General features: G+C 41.9%; 1 protein-coding gene across 1 annotated transcript in view; it reads left to right on the top strand.

Annotated features, from left to right (window-relative positions):
- The window catches only part of LOC139748986 (uncharacterized), a 368,011-nt gene that overhangs the window by 56,852 nt on the left and 286,613 nt on the right, over positions 1 to 24,546 (top strand). The gene's annotated exons all lie outside the window — the stretch shown is intronic.

The following is a 24,546-nucleotide window of genomic DNA, read 5'->3' on the forward strand; positions in this document are numbered from 1 at the left end:
TCAATGTGAGTTGTTCCAAGTCTCCGTCAAATGTGAGTTGTTCAAGTCTCGTCAAATGTGAGTTGTTCAAGTCTCGTCAAATGTGAGTTGTTCAAGTCTCGTCAAATGTGAGTTGTTCAAGTCTCGTCAAATGTGAGTTGTTCCAAGTCTCGTCAAATGTGAGTTGTTTCAAGTCTCCGTCAAATGTGAGGTGTTCCAAGTCTCCGTCAATGTGAGTTGTTCCAAGTCTCGTCAAATGTGAGTTGTTCCAAGTCTCCGTCAATGTGAGTTGTTCCAAGTCTCCGTCAAATGTGAGTTGTTCCAAGTCTCCGTCAAATGTGAGTTGTTCAAGTCTCGTCAAATGTGAGTTGTTCAAGTCTCGTCAAATGTGAGTTGTTTCAAGTCTCCGTCAAATGTGAGTTGTTCAAGTCTCGTCAAATGTGAGTTGTTCAAGTCTCGTCAAATGTGAGTTGTTCAAGTCTCGTCAAATGTGAGTTGTTTCAAGTCTCCTTCAAATGTGAGTTGTTCCAAGTCTCGTCAAATGTGAGTTGTTCAAGTCTCGTCAAATGTGAGTTGTTCAAGTCTCGTCAAATGTGAGTTGTTCAAGTCTCGTCAAATGTGAGTTGTTTCAAGTCTCCGTCAAATGTGAGGTGTTCCAAGTCTCCGTCAAATGTGAGTTGTTCAAGTCTCGTCAAATGTGAGTTGTTCCAAGTCTCCGTCAAATGTGAGTTGTTCAAGTCTCGTCAAATGTGAGTTGTTCCAAGTCTCGTCAAATGTGAGTTGTTCAAGTCTCGTCAAATGTGAGTTGTTTCAAGTCTCCGTCAAATGTGAGGTGTTCCAAGTCTCCGTCAAATGTGAGGTGTTCCAAGTCTCCGTCAAATGTGAGGTGTTCCAAGTCTCCGTCAATGTGAGTTGTTCCAAGTCTCCGTCAAATGTGAGGTGTTCCAAGTCTCCGTCAAATGTGAGTTGTTCAAGTCTCGTCAAATGTGAGTTGTTCAAGTCTCGTCAAATGTGAGTTGTTTCAAGTCTCCGTCAAATGTGAGTTGTTCCAAGTCTCCGTCAAATGTGAGTTGTTCCAAGTCTCCGTCAAATGTGAGTTGTTCCAAGTCTCCGTCAAATGTGAGGTGTTCCAAGTCTCCGTCAAATGTGAGTTGTTCAAGTCTCGTCAAATGTGAGTTGTTTCAAGTCTCCGTCAAATGTGAGTTGTTCAAGTCTCGTCAAATGTGAGTTGTTCAAGTCTCGTCAAATGTGAGTTGTTTCAAGTCTCCGTCAAATGTGAGTTGTTCCAAGTCTCCGTCAATGTGAGTTGTTCCAAGTCTCCGTCAAATGTGAGGTGTTCCAAGTCTCCGTCAATGTGAGTTGTTCCAAGTCTCCGTCAAATGTGAGTTGTTCCAAGTCTCCGTCAATGTGAGTTGTTCCAAGTCTCCGTCAATGTGAGTTGTTCCAAGTCTCCGTCAAATGTGAGTTGTTCCAAGTCTCCGTCAAATGTGAGTTGTTCCAAGTCTCGTCAAATGTGAGTTGTTCCAAGTCTCGTCAAATGTGAGTTGTTCAAGTCTCGTCAAATGTGAGTTGTTTCAAGTCTCCGTCAAATGTGAGGTGTTCCAAGTCTCCGTCAATGTGAGTTGTTCCAAGTCTCCGTCAAATGTGAGGTGTTCCAAGTCTCCGTCAATGTGAGTTGTTCCAAGTCTCCGTCAAATGTGAGTTGTTCCAAGTCTCCGTCAATGTGAGTTGTTCCAAGTCTCGTCAAATGTGAGTTGTTCCAAGTCTCCGTCAAATGTGAGGTGTTCCAAGTCTCCGTCAATGTGAGTTGTTCCAAGTCTCCGTCAAATGTGAGGTGTTCCAAGTCTCCGTCAATGTGAGTTGTTCCAAGTCTCGTCAAATGTGAGTTGTTCAAGTCTCGTCAAATGTGAGTTGTTCCAAGTCTCCGTCAAATGTGAGGTGTTCCAAGTCTCCGTCAATGTGAGTTGTTCCAAGTCTCCGTCAAATGTGAGGTGTTCCAAGTCTCCGTCAATGTGAGTTGTTCCAAGTCTCCGTCAAATGTGAGGTGTTCCAAGTCTCCGTCAAATGTGAGTTGTTCCAAGTCTCCGTCAATGTGAGTTGTTCCAAGTCTCGTCAAATGTGAGTTGTTTCAAGTCTCCTTCAAATGTGAGTTGTTCCAAGTCTCCGTCAAATGTGAGTTGTTCCAAGTCTCCGTCAAATGTGAGTTGTTCCAAGTCTCCGTCAAATGTGAGGTGTTCCAAGTCTCCGTCAAATGTGAGGTGTTCCAAGTCTCCGTCAAATGTGAGGTGTTCCAAGTCTCCGTCAATGTGAGTTGTTCCAAGTCTCCGTCAAATGTGAGGTGTTCCAAGTCTCCGTCAATGTGAGTTGTTCCAAGTCTCCGTCAAATGTGAGGTGTTCCAAGTCTCCGTCAATGTGAGTTGTTCCAAGTCTCGTCAAATGTGAGTTGTTCCAAGTCTCCGTCAATGTGAGTTGTTCCAAGTCTCCGTCAAATGTGAGGTGTTCCAAGTCTCCGTCAAATGTGAGGTGTTCCAAGTCTCCGTCAATGTGAGTTGTTTCAAGTCTCCGTCAAATGTGAGGTGTTCCAAGTCTCCGTCAATGTGAGTTGTTCCAAGTCTCGTCAAATGTGAGTTGTTCCAAGTCTCCGTCAATGTGAGTTGTTCCAAGTCTCCGTCAAATGTGAGGTGTTCCAAGTCTCCGTCAATGTGAGTTGTTCCAAGTCTCCGAATGTGCCCATTGGAGCGCATTACTTGTGAGTAAATACATGTTGGGCGAGAAAGCTTCCCAAAACATTTCTGGTAGAGAATTCCCTTCTACCCTAGGATTTGGGAAAAACAGAAAGTTGATGAGGTACTGAATGTGTTATCTAATGGGGTGATTAATTTAAATTAAATTTTGTTAAAAGTTTGTGAAATTGTCTGCCAAAATGAAAAATGAGTGCCTTTGGCAGTTATGGAACCGGTGAAGTAAGATAAAATGTTAGTATTGTCCTGAGAATGTATTGTTTGTATTGTTAAAAACTTATGAAATTTATTTAGTTTGAAAAAATCGTAAAGTTACGCTCATGAGTGTTTACGCAACTCGTGAATTTTTGACAACAGCTTCTGGTCCCGGAGTGTTACGGGGAAGACATGAGGCAGGTGAGTGGAACGTGAGGCTTCCTCATACGCAATGAGGAATCGCTTGACCTTTGACGTCAGTTTAGATATGTTTTGGGGTTTGAGGTTTTTTCTTCATGAAAAAGGGTTTGGGAAATTTTTTGGAATTTGTTTTCTGGGCCTTATGGAGCATTTTTTGAGTAGTTTTGAACTAATTATAAAACTGTGGAGGAATAAAAGAAACCTAAAGAATTGTGGGGGAGTATAGCAGCATACCCTATATGAGAGAAAAGCATGAATGGATTGTTGAGGGGTAAACCAAAATCATAATTGAGAGAATGCAGGAATGAGCTTGTTGGTTACAAATGGGCTTCAATGGGAAAGTGTGAACATTTTAAGATTTGTGTATGATCATTATGGCAGGAGAGTGCATGACGTGTGGTGTGTGTGTGTGTGTGTGTGTGTGTGTGTGTGTGTGTCCTTGATTGTCACGGCATGACCTTTAAAATGACCTTTGATGATTAGGTCAGAAAAAGGCCCTTATACCCCATGGTCATAGCCTAGTCCTCCGGAGGTCACAGTGAGGGTCATGGAGAGAACAGATTGATATCTTTCTTGACGAACTCTCCCGCAAGAGCTGTGTTGGCGGCTACTGAGTCACACTGACCCATCAGGGTTACCCTTTTACCCGTTTTTTTCCCTCTTTTACTAACAGAATACGACAGCGACCCCCGCTCATGAAAGTATTTAAATTTATTTCCCAATGTCACATTTCCGCGTGGTGAGGCACGGATGTAGTGGCCCGGGATGGTGGTGAGGCACAGGTATGTGTGGCCCCCGGCGTGTGGATAGTAGGCTGCGGCTATGTAGTGGCCAGCGTTGGGTGGAGGCTACAGGGTATGTAGGGGCCCCTGGAGTAGTGGGTAGTGAGGTGCAGGTATGTAGTGGCCACTGGCGTAGTGGATGGTGAGGCTACAGGGTATGTAGGGCCACTGGCGTAGTTGGATGTGAGGCTACAGGTATGTAGGGCCACTGGCGTAGTAGTGGATAGTGAGGCTGCAGGCTATGTAGTGGCCACTGGCGTAGTGGATGGTGAGGCTACAGGCTATGTAGTGGCCACTGGCGTAGTGGATGGTGAGGCTACAGGCTATGTAGTGGCCACTGGCGTAGTGGATGGTGAGGCTACAGGGTATGTAGTGGCCACTGGTAGTCGTGTGGATGCTGAGGCTACAGGCTATGTAGTGGCCACTGCGTAGTATGGATGGTGAGGCTACGGTAGTGGATGGTGAGGCTACAGGCTATGTAGTGGCCACTGGCGTAGTCGTGGTGGATGCTGAGCTACAGGTTATGTAGTGGCAACTGGCGTAGTGGATGGTGAGGCTACAGGCTATGTAGTGGCCACTGCCGTAGTGGATGGTGAGGCTACAGGGTATGTAGGGGCCACTGGCGTAGTCGTGGTGGATGCTGAGCTACAGGTTATGTAGTGGCCACTGGTGTAGTGGATGGTGAGGCTACAGGCTATGTAGTGGCCACTGGCGTAGTGGATGCTGAGGCTACAGGCTATGTAGTGGCCACTAGCGTAGTGGATGGTGAGGCTACAGGCTATGTAGTGGCCACTGGCGTAGTGGATGATGAGGTTACAGGCTATGTAGTGGCCACTGGCGTAGTGGATAGTGAAGCAACAGGGTATGTAGTGGCCACTGTCGTAATGGATGGTGAGGCTACAGGGTATGTAGTGGCCACTGGCGTAGTGGATGGTGAGGCTACAGGCTATGTAGTGGCCACTGGCGTAGTGGATGGTGAGGCTACAGGCTATGTAGTGGCCACTGGCGTAGTCGTGGTGGACGATGTTGTGAGGATTTCTGTAGTGGTCATGGGTAAGTTGGTGAAATTTCATTAGTTACTACATATTTATCAGTCATGGTAGCATTAGTTACTGGATACGTATCAGTCATGACAGCATTAGTTACTGGATATGTAGCAGTCATGACAGCATTAGTTACTACATATTTATCAGTCATGGTAGCATTAGTTACTGGATATGTATCAGTCATGACAGCTCTAGTTACTGGATATGTATCAGTCATGACAGCATTAGTTACTGGATATGTATCAGTCATGGCAGCATTAGTTACTGCATATTTATCAGTTATGACAGCATTAGTTACTGGATATGTATCAGTCATGACAGCATTAGTTACTGGATATGTATCAGTCACGGCAGCATTAGTTACTGCATATTTATCATTCATGACAGCATTAGTTACTGGATATGTATCAGTCATGACAGCATTAGTTACTGGATATGTATCAGTCATGGCAGATTCAGTTACTGGATATGTATCAGTCATGGCAGCATTACTTACTGGATGTGTATCAGTCATGGCAGCATTAGTTACAGCATATCTATCAGTCATGACAGCTTTAGTTACTGGATATGTATCAGTCATGACAGCATTAGTTACTGCATATTTATCGGTCATGACAGCTTCAGTTACTGAATATGTATCAGTCATGAGAGCATTAGTTACTGGATATGTATCAGTCATGGCAGCTTTAGTTACTGGATATGTATCAGTTATGGCAGCATTAGTTACTGCATATGTATCAGTCATGACAGCTTTAGTTACTGGATATGTATCAGTCATGACAGCTTTAGTTACTGGATATGTATCAGTCATGACAGCATTAGTTACTGCATATCTATCAGTCATGACAGCTTCAGTTACTGCATATATATCAGTCATGACAGCATTAGTTACTGGATATGTATCAATCATGGCAGCTTTAGTTACTGGATATGTATCAGTCATGACAGCATTAGTTACTGGACATGTATCAGTCATGACAGCATTAGTTAGTGGATATGTATCAGTCATGACAGCATTAGTTACTTTATATGTATCAGTCATGGCAACATTAGTTACTGCATATTTATCAGTCATGGTAGCATTAGTTACTGGATATGTATCAGTCATGACAGCATTAGTTACTGGACATGTATCAGTCATGGCAGCATTAGTTACTGCATATTTATCAGTCATGACAGCATTAGTTACTGGATATGTATCAGTCACGACAGCATTAGTTACTGGATATGTATCAGTCATGACAGCATTAGTTATTGCATATTTATCAGTCATGACAGCTTCAGTTACTGGATATTTATCAGTCATGACAGCATTAGTTACTGGATATGTATCAGTCATGGCAGCTTTAGTTACTGGATATGTATCAGTCATGACAGCATTAGTTACTGGATATGTATCAGTCATGACAGCATTAGTTACTGGATATGTATCAGTCATGACAGCATTAGTTACTGGATATGTATCAGTCATGGCAGCATTAGTTACTGCATATTTATCAGTCATGGTAGCATTAGTTACTGGATATGTATCAGTCATGACAGCATTAGTTACTGGATATGTATCAGTCATGACAGCATTAGTTACTGGATATGTATCAGTCATGACAGCATTAGTTACTGGATATGTATCAGTCATGACAGCTTTAGTTACTGGATATGTATCAGTCATGACAGCATTAGTTACTGGATATGTATCAGTCATGACAGCATTAGTTACTGGATATGTATCAGTCATGACAGCATTAGTTACTGGATATGTATCAGTCATGACAGCTTTAGTTACTGGATATGTATCAGTCATGACAGCATTAGTTACTGGATATGTATCAGTCATGACAGCTTTAGTTACTGGATATGTATCAGTCATGACAGCATTAGTTACTGGATATGTATCAGTCATGACAGCATTAGTTACTGGATATGTATCAGTCATGGCAGCATTAGTTACTGGATATGTATCAGTCATGACAGCTTTAGTTACTGGATATGTATCAGTCATGGCAGCATTAGTTACTGGATATGTATCAGTCATGGCAGCATTAGTTACTGGATATGTATCAGTCATGATGACAGCGGTGACTTTTGCAATGGTGACTAATAACTGGTCAGTTCAGCAGTAGTGACTGTTAATGTGATGACCTTTATGGCGATGACTGATGCAGTGGTAACTGTTACATAGAAGTGACTGGTCTGACGATGCCTGGTACCTTGCGTATTGATGACTGCTTCAAGTGATGACCATAAAAAGAGAGACTGGTGCACTCAACTTATGTGCTTATAAGTGATGTGTTGGTACTGGTGACTGTATCTGTGGTGACTGGTTATGTAGTAATAAGTGATGTGTTGGTACTGGTGACTGTATCTGTGGTGACTGGTTATGTAGTAATAAGTGATGTGTTGTTACTGGTGACTGTATCTGTGGTGACTGGTTATGTAGTAATAAGTGATGTGTTGTTACTGGTGACTGTATGTGTGGTGACTGGTTATGTAGTAATAAGTGATGTGTTGGTACCTGGTGACTGTATCTGTGGTGACTGGTTATGTAGTAATAAGTGATGTGTTGGTACCTGGTGACTGTATCTGTGGTGACTGGTTATGTACTTATAAGTGATGTGTTGGTACTGGTGACTGTATCTGTGGTGACTGGTTATGTAGTAATAAGTGATGTGTTGGTACTGGTGACTGTATCTGTGGTGACTGGTTATGTAGTAATAAGTGATGTGTTGGTACCTGGTGACTGTATCTGTGGTAACTGGTTATGTAGTAATAAGTGATGTGTTGTTACTGGTGACTGTATCTGTGGTGACTGGTTATGTACTTATAAGTGATGTGTTGGTACTGGTGACTGTATCTCTGGTGACTGGTTATGTAGTAATAAGTGATGTGTTGGTACTGGTGACTGTATCTGTGGTGACTGGTTATGTAGTAATAAGTGATGTGTAGGTACCTGGTGACTGTATCTGTGGTGACTGGTTATGTAGTAATAAGTGATGTGTTGGTACCTGGTGACTGTATCTGTGGTGACCGGTTATGTAGTAATAAGTGATGTGTTGGTACCTGGTGACTGTATCTGTGGTGACTGGTTTCCTGGTACTAACTGTAATGGTGAAGAGCGATGACTGTTGTGATAGGTACCGTTAGAGCAGTCAGGGCTGACTATTACATGGTAACAGTTGTAATGTTGACTGATACAATAGAACGGATGCTGTAGTGACTGATGTAGTGGTGACTGATCCAGTGGTACAGTTGTGATGGTGAGTGATGAGAGCCAGTCACGGTTAACAATCACGTGACTGGTTCTGTGGTGACAGATGTGGAGGTGACTGGTCCAGTAGTAACCTAGGTTAGTAAGGAAGTTATCTAAACAGTGGATAAAAGTATATCAGAAAGTTTAACTGCAGTATTTAAGGTTGTCAGATCAACATAAATATAAATGAAAAGTCAGCCTCAGTCGACCAGTCACCGGGAAAGTTTCTAAAGTAATCTCTTAAGTAATGATCTTGGTGCTCCGAGGTTCCCACTTACACTTATAACGCTAACGTTTCTCCCTGATGATGCGTTCTTTAAGTAACTTCTTCCCTGGTCACTTCACTGCACACTTGGGGAGAGTACTTACACTTTGCAAAATTTTACTCTAGTCTTATTTGTTGCCTATTCGTTTTGTTTGTATTTACTGGTACCATCTGGTCGTTTTGATGTACCAGTCAAATCATCATTTGCATTTACAACGTACACACTTTTTTGTAGTGGCGTGACCCCTACTCTTAAAGGTCAGGTCAGGTCAGAGGTTGAACATCATACTCAAGGGTCGTAACGTCATGCTCAAGGGTCGTGCCATTGTATTCAAGGGATCGTAACGTCGTGTTATAGTGCCTGTATCGTCGAATTTAAGGACCGCGCCTTGAGGTCGTACGGTCGAAATCAAGAGTCGTATCAAGTCCAGGGTCTAACCGTCGTACCCAGAGGTCGTATGGTCGAGCTCAAGAGTCGTGTCAACTCAAGGGTCGTACCATCGTGCCCAGAGGTCGTATGGTCGAGCTCAAGAGTCGTATCAAGTCAAGGGTCGTAGCGTCGTGTTCTAGGCGTTAAGCCCTGCAAGAAACGTGGCCAGTGGAGGAAATTTGATGATTACATTTAGCTGTCCAAATACTGCTAACAACCAAACTATGAATATTGCAAATACTGCTAACAACCAAACTATGAATACAGGCAAATACTGCTAACAACCAAACTATGAATACAGGCAAATACTGCTAACAACCAAACTATGAATACAGGCAAATACTGCTAACAACCAAACTATGAATACAGGCAATGATAAGTAGGTAAATGGGAGCAAATGCCATAAACAAAGGGATGTAAATGCTGTAGAAAATGGGGTATAGTTGCTTTAGAGGTGTAAATGCTCTAGACCAAGAGGTGTAAATGCCTTATAAGAGGTCTGAAGAATTGATGTTGAAGTAGAGGGGAGAGACATGATGTCCCATGAAGGAGACATTAGAGAAAGTTTATCTACAATCAAACTCTCGTTACGTGAGCAAACTCATCCTGTTGGTGTATACCATCCAGCTTAGGTCTGCAGACCACAGTGAGAGTGTAAACAGTAATGTAATAATATCTACAGTTATGATCAGTATTCTCCAGTTTCATATCTCAAGGTGACCATATGAACACCATGATGATGTAGAGAACGTAAGGTCAGGGTGATGTCTGCGTCTGAAAACCTCAGTGGCGTCATCATCATCATCAATATTTATCATTTACGTTGAAGGCTCCAGGCACGGACCAAGTCCACATCAAGGCTGGGCCTTAACTGAAGTAAAGAGAAAACTATGAAATAAAAAGACAAGGGAAAGTACTTACGAATTTTGGAGGAGAAAAATCTGTCTTTTGAAATGTACGAGGTCATAGTTACTGGGTCATACATGGGATGGTGGAGAGTTCCACAGCTTCCAGGTGCATATGATGTCAGGGTCTGAGTTCCTGCATGACGTCAGTGATTGTCTTCTTTGGCAAGATTATACATTAGATCTTGGTTGTACACTGATGCCAAATATGACGCAGGAGACATCACACTTGACACAAGAGACGTCACACTTGAAGCAGGAGACATCACAGTTGATGCATGAAACATCACAGTTGACGCATGAAACATCACAGTTGACGCAGGAGACATCACACTTGACGCAGGGAACATCACAGTTGACGCATGAAACATCACAGTTGACGCAGGAGACATCACAGTTGATGCAGGAAACATCACAGTTGACGCAGGGAACATCACAGTTGATGCAGGAAACATCACAGGTGACGCAGGAAACATCACAGTTGACGCAGGAGACATCACAGTTGAAGCAGGAGACATCACAGTTGATGCAGGAAACATCACAGTTGACACAAGAGACATCACACTTGACGCAGGAGACATCATAGTTGATGCAGGGGACATTACAGTTGATGCAGGAAACATCACAGTTGACGCAGGAGACATCACAGTTGACGCAGGAGACATCACAGTTGACGCAGGAAACATCACAGTTGACGCAGGAAACATCACAGTTGACGCAGGAGACATCACACTTGAAGCAGGAGACATCACAGTTGACGCAGAAAACATCACAGTTGATATAGGAGACACCACAGTTGACGCAGAAAACATCACAGTTGACGCAGGAGACACCACAGTTGACGCAGGAGACATCACAGTTGATGCAGGAAACATCACAGTTGACGCAGAGTCATGCATGATCAACACTGTAGAATTCATTACGATGTTTGGATGGAAGAAAAGTTTAGTGTTGGAACGTCAGATTGCCCAGTCCACCTCTGGTTCAGGGAGAAGGATCAGGAGGGAGATCGTTATGCTGTATGAGAAACCTACGTTGATCATGTCAAATAATTCTAACATGTAACACAATCTTACAACGAATACGGCCAAGACAGTGGTGGTACGGAAGAGGATCAAACTGAAGACGCTGAAGTCAGTATTACGATAAGTACTGGACTGACTGTAACGGGAATGTGCTATAAACATATATAAAGGTCAGACACAAAGTGCTAGATAGATTCTCTGTTAAAATGTGTGACCCTACAACCGGAGCGGAGGGTGATAAGAATGACCTGACCTCTCTGTATAACGGACCCCAGTGGTAGACATTGTTCACTACTTGATATGATCAACTGATCATTCTGTCACGTGAGTTTCATTCATCCCTTTCTCTTTCCTCTTCATGATGCATGTTTCTATGAATCTGATAATATTTGGCAACGAAACGCTCGATCTGGTTATGAATTCCATTGGGTCTGGTAATGACTGAAAAATCTGTCCACGACTCATTACATTTATATCCACAGCGAAGGCCAACAAACCTTCCCTTTGTTCTCCCCGACATCTTCAGAACCAAATCGCCCCATGTCGCTCTACCCCGTGCACGCCTCACGCCTTCAGCGTTTAGCCCAGGATCACACAGAGCATCTTTCACTCCAACCTTTTACTTTGCCCTCGACCTTCCCAGTCTCCTTGTTCCCTGCACTGCTGACACCTACACTCACTTACTCATCCGCTCTATACATGTCCAGACAATTTCATCGCATCCCTTGCTTGCTAACACGCCTCTATTTTACCTTATCACTTTTCACACGATCGACACTCGTCACACTGCGTGATGTCCTTGACACACCTAATGCACACACACACACACACACACACACGAACACACACACACACACACACACACACACACACACACACACACACACACACACAAACACACACACACACACACACACACACGCATATATATATATATATATATATATATATATATATATATATATATATATATATATATATATATATGTATATTCCTATGAGTCCACGGGGAAAATGAAACACGAAAAGTTCCCAAGTGCACTTTTGTGTAATAATCACATCATCAGGGGAGACACAAGAGAGAAATATAACAGTCAGTTGATGTACATCGAAGAGACGAAGCTATGACGCCATTTGGTAAACATGTGATTGTCCAAAACATACAACGAGCGTTCAAGTCTATGAACGCTCGTTGTATGTTTTGGACAATCACATGTTTACCAAATGGCGTCCTAGCTTCGTCTCTTCGATGTATATCAACTGACTGTTATATTTCTCTCTTGTGTCTCCCCAGATGATGTGATTATTACACGAAAGTGCACTTGGGAACTTTTCGTGTTTCATTTTCCCCGTGGACTCATACGAATATCTTGATCACGCGCAAAATTGTGATCCTTTCCAATATATATATATATATATATATATATATATATATATATATATATATATATATATATATATATATCCTATCCCCTGGGGATAGGGGAGAAAGAGTACTTCACACGCATTCCTCACGTGTCGTAGAAGGCGACTAAAGGGGACGGGAGCGGGGGACCAGAAACCCTCCCCTCCTTGTATTTTAAGTTTCTAAAAGGGGAAACAGAAGAAGGAGTCACGCGAGGAGTGCTCATTCTCCTCGAAGGTTTAGACTGGGGTGTCTAAATGTGTGTGGATGTAACCAAGATGAGAAAAAAGGAGAGATAGTATGTTTGAGGAAAGGAACCTGGATGTTTTGGCTGTGAGTGAAACGAAGCTCAAGGGTAAAGGGGAAGAGTGGTTTCGGAATGTCTTGGGAGTAAAGTCAGGGGTTAGTGAGAGGACAAGAGCAAGGGAAGGAGTAGCACTACTCCTGAAACAGGAGTTGTTGGAGTATGTGATACAGTGTAAGAAAGTAAGTTCTAGATTGATATGGGTAAAACTGAAAGTTGATGGGGAGAGATGGTTGATTATTGGTGAATATGCAACTGGGCATGAGAAGAAAGATCATGAGAGGGAAGTGTTTTGGGAGCACCTGAATGAGTGTGTTAGTGGTTTTGATGCACAACACCGGGTTAGAGTGATCGGTGATTTGAACGCAAAGGTGAGTAATGTAGCAGTTGAGGGAATAATTGGTATACATTGGGTGTTCAGTGTTGTAAACGGAAATGGTGATGAGCTTGTAGATTTATGTGCTGAAAAAGGACTGGTGATTGCGAATACCTGGTTTAAAAAGCGAGATATACATAAGTATACGTATGTAAGTAGGAGAGATGGCCAGAGAGCATTAATGATTTACGTGTAAATTGATAGGCGCGCGAAAGAGAGACTTTTGGATGTTAATGTGCTGAGAGGTGCAACTGGAGGAATGTCTGATCATTATCTTGTGTAAGCGTAGGTGAAGATTTGTAGGGGTTTTCAGAAAAGAAGAGAGAATGTTGGGGTGAAGAAAGTGGTGAGAGTAAGTGAGCTTGGGAAGGAGACTTGTGTGAGGAAGTCCCAGGAGAGACTGAGCACATAATGGAAAAAGGTGAGAATAAAGGAGGTAAGGGGAGTTGGGGAGGAATGGGATGTATTTAGGGAAGCAGTGATGGCTTGCGCAAAAGATGCTTGTGGCATGTGAAGCGTGGGAGGTGGGTTGATTAGAGAGGGTAGTGAGTGGTGGGATGAAGAAGTAAGATTGTTAGTGAAAGAGAAGAGAGAGACTTTTGGACGATTTTTGCAGGGAAAAAATGCAAATGAGTGGGAGATGTATAAAAGAAAGAGGCAGGAGGTCAAGAGAAAGGTGCAAGAGGTGGAAAAGAGGGCAAATGAGAGTTGGGGTGAGAGAGTATCATTAAATTTTAGGGAGAATAACAAGATGTTTTGGAAGGAGGTAAATAAAGTGCGCAAGACAAGGGAGCAAATGAGAACTTCAGTGAAGGGGGTTAATGGGGAGGTGATAAAAAGTAGTGGTGATGTGAGAAGGAGATGGAGTGAAGGTTTGTTAAATGTGTTTGGTGATAGAGTGGCAGATATAGGGTGTTTTGGTCGAGGTGTTGTGCAAAGTGAGAGGGTTAGGGAAAATGATGTGGTAAACAGGGAAGAGGTAGTAAAAGCTTTGCGGAAGATGAAAGCCGGCAAGGCAGCAGGTTTGGATGGTATTGCAGTGGAATTTATTAAAAACGGGGTGACTGTATTGTTGACTGCTTGGTAAGGTTATTTAATGTATCATGATTCATGGTGTGGTGCCTGAGGATTGGTGGAATGCTTGCATAGTGCCATTGTCCAAAGACAAAGGGGATAGGAGTGAGTGCTCTAATTACAGAGGTATAAGTTTGTTGAGTATTCCTGGTAAATTGTATGGGAGGGTATTGGTTGAGAGGGTGAAGGCATGTACAGAGCATCAGATTGGGGAAGAGCAGTGTGGTTTCAGAAGTGGTAGAGGATGTGTGGATCAGGTGTTTGCTTTGAAGAATGTATGTGAGAAATACTTAGAAAAGCAAATAGATTTGTATGTAGCATCTATGGATCTGGAGAAGGCATATGATAGAGTTGATAGAGATGCTCTGTGGAAGGTATTAAGAATATATGGTGTGGAAGGCAAGTTGTAACTTAGAAGCAGTGAAAAGATTTAATCGAGGATGTAAGGCATATGTACGTGTAGGAGGAGAGGAAAGTGATTGGTTCTCAGTGAATGTAGTTTTGCGGCAGGGGTGTGTGATGTCTCCATGGTTGTTTAATTTGTTTATGGATGGTGTTGTTAGGGAGGTGAATGCAAGAGTTTTGGAAAGAGGGGCAAGTATGCAGTCTATTTTGGATGATAGAGCTTGGGAAGTGAGTCAGTTGTTGTTCGCTGATGATACAGCGCTGGTGGCTGATTCATGTGAGAAACTGCAGAAGCTGGTGACTGAGTTTGGTAAAGTGTGTGAAAGAAAAAAGTTAAGAGTAAATGTGAATAAGAGCAGGTTATTAGGTACAGTAGGGTTGAGGGACAAGTCAATTGGGAGGTAAGTTTGAATGGAGAAAAACTGGAGGAAGTAAAGTGTTTTAGATATCTGGGAGTGGATCTGGCAGCGGATGGAACCATGCAAGCGAAAGTGAATCATAGGGTGGGGGAGGGGGCGAAAATTCTGGGAGTCTTGAAGAATGTTTGGAAGTCAAGAACATTATCTCGGAAAGCAAAAATGGGTATGTTTGAAGGAATAGTGGTTCCAACAATGTTGTATGGTTGCGAGGCGTGTGCTATGGATAGAGTTGTGCGCAGGAGGGTGGATGTGCTGGAGATGAGATGTTTGAGGACAATATGTGGTGTGAGGTGGTTTGATCGAGTAAGTAATGTAAGGGTAAGAGAGATGTGTGGAAATAAAAAGAGTGTGGTTGAGAGAGCAGAAGAGGGTGTTTTGAAATGGCTTGGTCACATGGAGAGAATGAGTGAGGAAAGATTGGCCAAGAGGATATATGTGTCGGAGATGGAGGGAACGAGGAGAAGTGGGAGACCAAATTGGAGGTGGAAAGATGGAGTGAAAAAGATTTTGTGTGATCGGGGCCTGAACATGCAGGAGGGTGAAAGGCGTGCAAGGAATAGAGTGAATTGGAACGATGTGGTATACCGGGGTCGACGTGCTGTCAATGGATTGAACCAGGGCATGTGAAGCGTCTGTGGTAAACCATGGAAAGTTGTGTGGGGCCTGAATGTGGAAAGGGAGCTGTGGTTTCGGTGCATCATTACATGACAGCTAGAGACTGAGTGTGAACGAATGTGGCCTTTGTTGTGTTTTCCTAGCGCTACCTCGCACACATGAGGGGGGAGGGTGTTCTTATTCCATGTGTGGCGGGGTGGCGATGGGAATAGATAAAGGCAGACAGTATGAATTATGTACATGTGTATATATGAATATGTCTGTGTGTGTATATATATGTGTACATTGAGATGTGTAGGTATGTATAGGTAGGTATATTAAATAAATGTATATATATATATATATATATATATATATATATATATATATATATATATATATATATATATATATATATATATATATACATATATTTATTTTCTTTCTTTATACTATTCGCCATTTCCCGCGATAGCGAGGTAGCGTCAGGAACAGAGGACTGGGCCTTTGAGGGAATATCCTCACCTGGCCCCCTTCTCTGTTCCTTCTTTTGGAAAATTAAAAAAAAACGAGAGGGGAGGATTTCCAGCCACCCGCTCGCTCCCCTTTTCTCCCGCGTTTGCGAGGTAGCGCAAGGAAACAGACGAAAGAAATGGCCCAACCCACCCCCATACACAATGTATACACACACACGTCCACACACGCAAACATACATACCTATACATCTCAATGTACACATATATATACATACACAGACACATACATATATACCCATGCACACAATTCACACTGTCTACCCCCATTCACTCCCATCGCCACCTCGCCACACATGGAATACCTTCCCCCTCCCCCTCATGTGTGCGAGGTAGCACTAGGAAAAGACAACAAAGGCCCCATTCGTTCACACTCAGTCTCTAGCTGCCACGCAATAATGCCCGAAACCACAGCTCCCTTTCCACATCGAGGCCCCACACAACTTTCATACTATTCGCCATTTCCCGCATTAGCAAGGTAGCGTTAAGAATAGAGGACTGGGCCTTTGAGGGAATATCATCACCTGGCCCCCTTCTCTGTTCCTTCTTTGGAAAATTAAAAAGAAATGAGAGGGGAGGATTTCCAGCCCCCCGCTCCCTTCCCTTTTAGTCGTCTTCTACGACACGCAGGGAATACGTGGGAAGTATTCTTTCTCCCCTATCCCCAGTGATAGTATATACATATATATAGATATATATATATAAAAAAATATATATATATATATTTTTTTTTTTTTTTTTTTTTTTTTTTTTTATACTTTGTCGCTGTCTCCCGCGTTTGCGAGGTAGCGCAAGGAAACAGACGAAAGAAATGGCCCAACCCCCCCCCCCATACACATGTACATACACACGTCCACACACGCAAATATACATACCTACACAGCTTTCCATGGTTTACCCCAGATGCTTCACATGCCTTGATTCACTCCACTGACAGCACGTCAACCCCTGTATACCACATCGCTCCAATTCACTCTATTCCTTGCCCTCCTTTCACCCTCCTGCATGTTCAGGCCCCGATCACACAAAATCTTTTTCACTCCATCTTTCCACCTCCAATTTGGTCTCCCTCTTCTCCTCGTTCCCTCCACCTCCGACACATATATCCTCTTGGTCAATCTTTCCTCACTCATTCTCTCCATGTGCCCAAACCACTTCAAAACACCCTCTTCTGCTCTCTCAACCACGCTCTTTTTATTTCCACACATCTCTCTTACCCTTACGTTACTTACTCGATCAAACCACCTCACACCACACATTGTCCTCAAACATCTCATTTCCAGCACATCCATCCTCCTGCGCACAACTCTATCCATAGCCCACGCCTCGCAACCATACAACATTGTTGGAACCACTATTCCTTCAAACATACCCATTTTTGCTTTCCGAGATAATGTTCTCGACTTCCACACATTTTTCAAGGCTCCCAGAATTTTCGCCCCCTCCCCCACCCTATGATCCACTTCCGCTTCCATGGTTCCATCCGCTGACAGATCCACTCCCAGATATCTAAAACACTTCACTTCCTCCAGTTTTTCTCCATTCAAACTCACCTCCCAATTGACTTGTCCCTCAACCCTACTGTACCTAATAACCTTGCTCTTATTCACATTTACTCTTAACTTTCTTCTTCCACACACTTTACCAAACTCAGTCACCAGCTTCTGCAGTTTCTCACATGAATCAGCCACCAGCGCTGTATCATCAGCGAACAACAACTGACTCACTTCCCAAGCTCTCTCATCCCCAACAGACTTCATACTTGCCCCTCTTTCCAGGACTCTTGCATTTACCTCCCTAACAACCCCATCCATAAACAAATTAAACAACCATGGAGACATCACACACCCCTGCCGCAAACCTACATTCACTGAGAACCAATCACTTTCCTCTCTTCCTACACGTACACATGCCTTACATCCTCGATAAAAACTTTTCACTGCTTCTAACAACTTGCCTCCCACACCATATATTCTTAATACCTTCCACAGAGCATCTCTATCAACTCTATCATATGCCTTCTCCAGATCCATAAATGCTACATACAAATCCATTTGCTTTTCTAAGTATTTCTCACATACATTCTTCAAAGCAAACACCTGATCCACACATCCTCTACCACTTCTGAAACCGCACTGCTCTTCCCCAATCTGATGCTCTGTACATGCCTTCACCCTCTCAATCAATACCCTCCCATATAATTTACCAGGAATACTCAACAAACTTATACCTCTGTAATTTGAGCACTCACTCTTATCCCCTTTGCCTTTGTACAATGGCACTATGCACGCATTCCGCCAATCCTCAGGCACCTCACCATGAGTCATACATACATTAAATAACCTTACCAACCAGTCAACAATACAGTCACCCCCTTTTTTAATAAATTCCACTGCAATACCATCCAAACCTGCTGCCTTGCCGGCTTTCATCTTCCGCAAAGCTTTTACTACCTCTTCTCTGTTTACCAAATCATTTTCCCTAACCCTCTCACTTTGCACACCACCTCGACCAAAACACCCTATATCTGCCACTCTGTCATCAGACACATTCAACAAACCTTCAAAATACTCATTCCATCTCCTTCTCACATCACCACTACTTGTTATCACCTCCCCATTTACGCCCTTCACTGAAGTTCCCATTTGCTCCCTTGTCTTACGCACCCTATTTACCTCCTTCCAGAACATCTTTTTATTCTCCCTAAAATTTACTGATAGTCTCTCACCCCAACTCTCATTTGCCCTTTTTTTCACCTCTTGCACCTTTCTCTTGACCTCCTGTCTCTTTCTTTTATACATCTCCCACTCAATTGCATTTTTTCCCTGCAAAAATCGTCCAAATGCCTCTCTCTTCTCTTTCACTAATACTCTTACTTCTTCATCCCACCACTCACTACCCTTTCTAAACAGCCCACCTCCCACTCTTCTCATGCCACAAGCATCTTTTGCGCAATCCATCACTGATTCCCTAAATACATTCCCTAAATACATATATATATATATATATATATATATATATATATATATATATATATATATATATATATATATATATATATATATATATATATATATATATATATATATATATATATATATATATATATATATATATATATATATATATATATATATATATATATATACATATATATATATATATATATATACATATATATATATATATATATATATATATATATATATATATATATATATATATATATATATATATATATATATATATATATATATATAATATATATATATATATATATGTATATATATATATATATGTATATAAATATATATATATATATATATATATATATATATATATATATATATATATATATATATATGTATATATATATATATATATATATATATATATATATATATATATATATATATATATATATATATATATATATATATATATATATATATATATATATATATATATATATATGTATATATGAAAAGTTTTTATCGAGGATGTAAGGCATGTGTACGTGTAGGAAGAGAGGAAAGTGATTGGTTCTCAGTGAATGTAGGTTTGCGGCAGGGGTGTGTGATGTCTCCATGGTTGTTTAATTTGTTTATAGATGGGGTTGTTAGGGAGGTGAATGGAAGAGTTTTGGAAAGAGGGGCAAGTATGAAGTCTGTTGTGGATGAGAGAGCTTGGGAAGTGAGTCAGTTGTTGTTCGCTGATGATACAGCGCTGGTGTCTGATTCATGTTAGAAACTGCAGAAGCTGGTGACTGAGTTTGGTAAAGTGTGTGAAAGAAGAAAGTTAAGAGTAAATGTGAATAAGAGCAAGGTTATTAAGTACAGTAGGGTTGAGGGTCAAGTCAATTGGGAGGTAAGTTTGAATGGAGAAAAGCTGGAGGAAGTAAAGTGTTTTAGATATCTGGGAGTGGATCAGGCAGCGGATGGAACCATGCAAGCGGAAGTGAATCATAGGGTGGGGGAGGGGGCGAAAATCCTGGGAGCCTTGAAGAATGTGTAGAAGTCGAGAACATTATCCCGGAAAGCAAAAATGGGTATGTTTGAAGGAATAGTGGTTCCAACAATGTTGTATGGTTGCGAGGCGTGGGCTATGGATAGAGTTGTGCGCAGGAAGGTGGATATGCTGGAAATGAGATGTGTGAGGACAATCTATGGTGTGAGGTGGTTTGATCGAGTAAGTAATGTAAGGGTAAGAGAGATGTGTGGAAATAAAAAGAGCGTGGTTGAGAGAGCAGAAGAGGGTGTTTTGAAATGGTTTGGGCACATGGAGAGAATGAGTGAGGAAAGATTGACCAAGAGGATATATGTGTCGGAGGTGGAGAGAACGAGAAGTGGGAGACCAAATTGGAGGTGGAAAGATGGAGTGAAAAAGATTTTGAGTGATCGGGGCCTGAACATGCAGGAGGGTGAAAGGTGGGCAAGGAATAGAGTGAATTGGATCGATGTGGTATACCGGGGTTGACGTGCTGTCAGTGGATTGAATCAGGGCATGTGAAGCGTCTGGGGTAAACCATGGAAAGTTGTGTGGGGCCTGGATGTGGAAAGGGAGCTGTGGTTTCGGGCATTATTGCATGACAGCTGGAGACTGAGTGTGAACGAATGGGGCCTTTGTTGTCTTTTCCTAGCGCTACCTCGCACACATGAGGGGGGAGGGGGATGGTATTCCATGTGTGTCGAGATGGCGATGGGAATGAATAAAGGCAGACAGTGTGAATTGCGTGCATGTGTATATATGTATGTGTCTGTGTGTGTATATATATGTGTACATTGAGATGTATAGGTATGTAATTTGCGTGTGTGGACGTGTATGTATATACATGTGTATGGGGGTGGGTTGGTCCATTTCTTTCGTCTGTTTCCTTGCGCTACCTCGCAAACGCGGGAGACAGCGACAATGCAAAAAAAAAAAAAAGAAAATATATATATATTTATATATATATATATATATATATATATATATATATATATATATATATATATATATATATATATATATATATATATATATATATATATATGTGTGTGTGTGTGTGTGTGTGTGTGTGTGTGTGTGTGTTCATATACCACGCAGAAGAACACATAAGTATGACTATATGTCTTTACGACTTATAAGTACCTTAATTTTCATATTTCAATTTGATGTGGACTGAATTTTGTCTGTTATGGCACACATGAGCACTCTCAAACCTATGAATCACTTATCGTCTCTCATAACAGTATTGGTTTATCTTTGGTGATACCCAAGGGGCTGGTATTCTGGCATTATGAGCCGTAAAATGATAAATATGAAAGTGAATCTTGGTGAGATGACTTGTAATATATTGATGAAGTGGCTCCGGTTAGGGTTCATATCAAAGGACTAGTATTCTCACCTGCAACTGATGATTCCATTATTCTTTCCATTAATGTTATTGAAATGAAACATCCTAACTGAAAGCATCCACTTTGGACTAGCGTCTTGGCTTGCAATATCTGTAAGTCATTATTCTGACTTCATAAACCGTTGAACCTACACTAGCCACTGCTGACGAACCTTGTTCATTACCAGCTGAGGATAACACACCTTCAGCCTTTTCCTCTGTTATCTTGTCTTGATGTATACAGATTCGGATAACCTCGCCATAGACCATCAGGCCCACTGTTATCCGCTCTACCTACATACACCCATCTATAACTACAACACTGAGCGGGGACACAACCCATGCCCTCCTTGACAGACTAGCCTCTTGTCCCTGCAGAGAAAGTGTTTACCCGCTTAATCCTAAGGAGCAAGAGACAACGGGACAATGAACACATGTGACATCAAAGCTACGACTCGTTTGTTGAGTCTTTGGTTACGAGCTGAACCTCTTGGTGCTTAAAATCAGGACCTAAAGAAGGCGTGGAAGGCTGTGAAGCGCAATAGCGGAAAAACGTGGAAGGCAAGATCTGCGGGAGGAAGGTATTACAAGAGCATAACGTAATAGACAATATTGTGAGGAAGATGTTAAGAAGAGGACGCGTGGTGGCTGAAGGATGTTGATGATGATTTGTGTAGAGGGAATTCAGAGTGTATTGAGGATGTAGGAGTTGAGTGTGGGACGTGACCCTGAGGACGGTGGGCTGTGGGCTGATCCTGGTTGTATTAGCCTGCATCTAATGCCCTCGGCTCCTCTATCCCCATCTACATACGTCTCTCTCTCTCTCTCTCTCTCTCTCTCTCTCTCTCTCTCTCTCTCTCTCTCTCTCTCTCTCTCTCTCTCTCTCTCTCTCTCTCTCTCTCTCTCTCTCTCTCTCTCTCTCTCTCTTATCGTAGTTACAATGAAAGAATAAAGATAAACCAAACCAGAGAGCTGGTGTTGAGGCCTCAGTAAGGTTAAGTCTACCGCTTCAGACGAGAAGCATCAGCGTGGTGGAGGAGCCGAGGCCACCGGCAGCACCAGGTACTCTCGTGCTCGTGAAAACATCTTTATGTCTTCAATAGAAGGATGATCATATGATGTGATCTGATCTCTCCATTTACGTGGAAATATTTGATAAAGTTTTTTAACCTGAGCAGGCGTATTGCTGCTTCAATGCTGCGACCAGTATGAAGTCCGCCTCAAAGGTCAAAGGTTAGGCTTAAAGTTGACGCTCTTGCATTGAGAGATGAAGGTCAGGTCATGCATGACTTATCTCCCTTGCTATGGAAAAGGGAAGTCAGGTCAAGTTTAGGTTTACCCCTTATACTACCTCATATGGAGTTCAGATGGCAAGGAGAGTTACCCCTGTTACTGTGGAATAACAGGTCAAGTACGATGAATAGTTGCTAAGTGTTGTCCTTCCCCTAACGTGCAGGATGGACGCTACTCCTGGTTCTTACTTGTGAATAGTCTGTAATACATGACGTGTTGGTGCACCTGTGATACATGACCTGTATAATGTACCTGTGATAAATGACATGTGTTGGTGCACTCGTGATGCATGACATGTATTGGCATACCTGTCATGCATGACACTTGATACCTGTGATACATGATATCTGTTGGTTCACCTGAAATTCATAACAATGTGATGGTGTACATATGATGTATGACATGTCTTGCTGTACCTGTAATACATGACATGTCTTGGTGTACCTGTTATACATGACATGTGTTGGTTTACTAGTAACACATGAAATATGTTGGTATACATGTAATGCATGACAAATGTTGGTGTACCTATGATTCATGACGTGTTGGTGTACCTGTGATACATAACATGTGTTAGTGTACCTGTGATACATGATGTGTATTGGTGTGCCTGTGATACATGACATGTCTTGGTGTACCTGTGATACATAACATGTGTTGGTTTACCTGTGATACATGACATGTCTTGGTGTACCTGTCATACTTGACATGTGTTGGTGTACTTGTGATACATGACATGAATTGGGGTACTTGTCATACATGACACATGTTGGTTTACCTGTGGTGCATGACTTGCGTTGATATACATGTGATACATGACATGTGTTGATGTATCTGTGATAAATGACATGTGTTGGTGCACTTGTCATACATGACATGTGTTGGTATGCCTGAATACAAGACACGTGTTGGTGTACCTGTGATACATGACATGTGTTGGTTCACCTGTAATTCATGACAATGTGTTGGTGTACCTGTGATGCATGACGTGTCTTGGTGTACCTGTGATCCATGACATGTGTTTTTGTACCAGTGATACATAACATGTGCTGGTGTACTTGTGATGCATGACATATGTTGGTTTACCTTGTGATACATGACATGTGTTGGTGCACCTATGATGCATGACAATGTGTTGGTGTACCTGTGATACATAACATGTGTTAGTGTACCTGTGATACATAACATGTGTTAGTGTACCTGTGATACATAACATGTGTTAGTGTACCTGTGATACATGACATGTGTTAGTGTACCTGTGATACATAACATGTGTTAGTGTACCTGTGATACATGACATGTGTTAGTGTACCTGTGATACATAACATGTGTTAGTGTACCTGTGATACATAACATGTGTTAGTGTACCTGTGATACATAACATGTGTTCGTGTACCTGTGATACATGACATGTGTTAGTGTACCTGTGATACATAACATGTGTTAGTGTACCTGTGATACATAACATGTGTTAGTGTACCTGTGATACATAACGTGTGTTAGTGTACCTGTGATACATAACATGTGTTAGTGTACCTGTGATACATAACATGTGTTAGTGTACCTGTGATACATAACATGTGTTAGTGTACCTGTGATACATAACATGTGTTAGTGTACCTGTGATACAAAACATGTGTTGGTGTACCTGTGATACATAACATGTGTTAGTGTACCTGTGATACATGACATGTGTTAGTGTACCTGTGATACATAACATGTGTTGGTGTACCTGTGATACATAACATGTGTTAGTGTACCTGTGATACATAACATGTGTTAGTGTACCTGTGATACATAACATGTGTTAGTGTACCTGTGATACATAACATGTGTTAGTGTACCTGTGATAAATAACATGTGTTGGTGCACCTGTGATACATAACATGTGTTAGTGTACCTGTGATACATAACATGTGTTAGTGTACCTGTGATACATAACATGTGTTAAGT

Source organism: Panulirus ornatus, chromosome 1 (assembly GCF_036320965.1).
Source record: "Panulirus ornatus isolate Po-2019 chromosome 1, ASM3632096v1, whole genome shotgun sequence".
NCBI classification, from domain to species: Eukaryota; Metazoa; Arthropoda; class Malacostraca; order Decapoda; family Palinuridae; genus Panulirus; species Panulirus ornatus.